We start from the raw sequence: 2,500 nt of genomic DNA on the forward strand, positions 1-2,500 counted from the left end.
GGACCACACATTCTCAACCACTCTGCTAGCATTCCCAAGATGTCTACAAATTACAGATGCAATTTTGAGAAGCTTATAAGTTTGTAATTACAGTTGACATCTACATGTGGCCAAATGGTGATTAAGGGGGAAGCGTTGAATGCAATGTTCTCTAATTGCCAAAGAAACCGACAAGAGGAAATGTTTGCAAGGGGAAATGTGTATGAAGATGTGGCCGGGGGTATTTGCAAGTGGATGTGCGTTTTTAATTATGTGAGAGGGGGAGGGAGAGGGAGAGAGAGAGGGGAGGGGAGGGGAGGGTTGAGGGGGGGGAGGGAGGGAGGAGGAGAGGGAGAGGGGCGAAGGGGAATGAGAGGGGAGGGTTGAGGGGAGGAGAGGGGAGGAGAGGGGAGGGGGGAGGGGAGGGGAGTGGAGGGGAGGTTTGGGAGAGAGAGATAAGGAGATGGAGAAGGGTAGGGAGAAGGGGAGGGAGAGTGAGAGGGAGCGGGAGAGGGAGAGGGGAGGGGAGGGGAGGGGAGGGGAGGGGAGGGGAGGATAGGGAGAGAGAGATAAGGAGATGGAGAGGTGGAGGAAGAGGTAGAGGGAGAGAGTATAGGGAGAAGGAAAGGGAGAGCGATAGGGAGAGGGAGAGAAAGAGAGAGGGAGAGAAAGAGAAAGGGAGAGAAAGAGAGAGGGAGAGAGAAATAGAGAAAAAGATTGAGAGATAGAGAAAGAAAGAGAAAGAGTGGGAGAGATAGGGAGAGAGGGAGAGAGGGAGGGAGGGATGGAGGGAGGGAGAGAGGGAGAGAGGGAGAGAGGGAGGGAGGGAAGGAAGGAAGAAAGGAAGGAAGGAAAGAGAGAGAGAGAGAGAGAAAGAGAGAGAGAGAGAGAGAGAGAGAGAAAGAGAAAGAGAGAGAGAGAGAGAGAGAATCATCACTATTATCATCTTCATCATCATCATCGTAATCATTACCATTACCATTATCATCATCATCATCCCTATCATCAACATCACTATCATCGTCATTATCATCATCAACACTATCATTATGCTCATAATCGCTATCATCATTATCCTCCTCCTCATCACTATCACCATCATCATTACCAATATCATCACCATCCCCATCATCATTATCATGATCTTCATCATCACTATCATCATCTTCACCATCATCACTATCATCATCATCTTCATCATTATCATCATCACTATCATCATCATTATCAATATCATCACTATCCTCATCATCATCATCATTATCACCATCATCATCGCCACCGCCATGTTTTATTAGTGGTGTCATCATCATAGACTTATTCACTATGATAATAATGATAATGATATTGATAATGATGATAACGACAATGATGATAATAACAACAAGATACTGATTATATCATTAATAATAGTAGTAATAATGATAATGTTAATAATAGTAGTAATAATGATAATATTAGTAATAGTTGTAATGATCATAATAATAGTAAAAATGATAATGATAATGATTATATTTGTTATATTCATTAAGATCATTATCATTACCACGACGATAATGATGGTATTGATTATTTATACAGTGTTGGTATCGTCCCAGAAGAGAGTTGCTATCATTGCAAAGAGGGTCGTGATTTTGCATCCCTTTCATGCATGTTGTTCCGCAATAAGACCATGGAAAGGACCTTTTGTCACAGGCTGATAAATGCATCTTCATCATCATCATCATCATCATCATTATTATCATCATCTTCATCATTATCATCATTATCATATCATCGCCATCATTATCAGGAGCGGCATTACTACCATCATCATCATTATTACTGTTGTTGCTGTTATTACAATTACTACTGTAGTAGTATTAACGAGGGAAACTTATACATTTTTTTCTATTTTCGCAAAAATGATCCTCCGGCAGTGACGAAAGTGGCTCACCTTCATGACGTAATTTACCTTTGGCGAAGTTGTTACGGTTCAGTGAAATTGAAGGAAAAAATGGTTGTAATCACTCCAGGTCGGGTAGAGTTGTGATGGTTAAGTTCGTTTTGCTGTAATTGTTCGACGCTTTGGGTCCGGTCTGAATCGCCGTCCAGGGCTCAGCGTTATCGAAAAGTTTTGTGCGGACGGATCGTCATTCGGATTTATCTTCCGCATCTAAGAGAGATATTTTTTATGACAGTACTATAACGAAGTGTAAGGAAGACACCTGCGAGGTGTTGCAGGTTGTTGCAGGGGCGGCAGCGGTCGGAGTGTGCGGGCTGACGGCGTAATTGATTAGCGTGGCGGCGGGCGAGGGATGGCGGGGCAGCAACTCACTCTCGCCTCGGCGGCCCCGCTGTCAACACGGACCTCCCGAGTCCCAGTCGCTACTCCAGCACGCGGCCTTACGTCACGACCCTCGCCCGCCGAAGCGCCGTCGCTCGCGCCACGCAAGTGGATCTCTCGCTTGTACTAAGTGGGCAAGATACCCTCCCCCTGCCTGTGCCCCGCGCCACGCCACGGGTGCCTGTCCCACGCGAT

General features: G+C 45.4%; 1 protein-coding gene across 4 annotated transcripts in view; it reads left to right on the plus strand.

The window, feature by feature from the left end:
• LOC122251066 (zinc finger protein rotund) overlaps positions 1-2,500 on the plus strand; it is a 788,340-nt gene that overhangs the window by 23,086 nt on the left and 762,754 nt on the right. The window contains exon 1 of one of the 4 annotated variants that reach the window (XM_086545946.1): positions 2,300-2,500. This exon is cut by the window's right edge and continues 462 nt beyond it. The exons of 2 other annotated variants lie outside the window; for them this stretch is intronic. The gene's annotated coding sequence lies outside the window, so the exon portion shown is untranslated. Of the gene's footprint in view, positions 1-2,299 lie in introns of those variants that run through there. One more of the 4 variants, XM_086545941.1, reaches the window with a different exon arrangement.

Source organism: Penaeus japonicus, unplaced genomic scaffold (genome assembly GCF_977035675.1).
Source record: "Penaeus japonicus unplaced genomic scaffold, GWHDUDI00000001_assembly GWHDUDI00000017, whole genome shotgun sequence".
Taxonomy (NCBI): domain Eukaryota; kingdom Metazoa; phylum Arthropoda; class Malacostraca; order Decapoda; family Penaeidae; genus Penaeus; species Penaeus japonicus.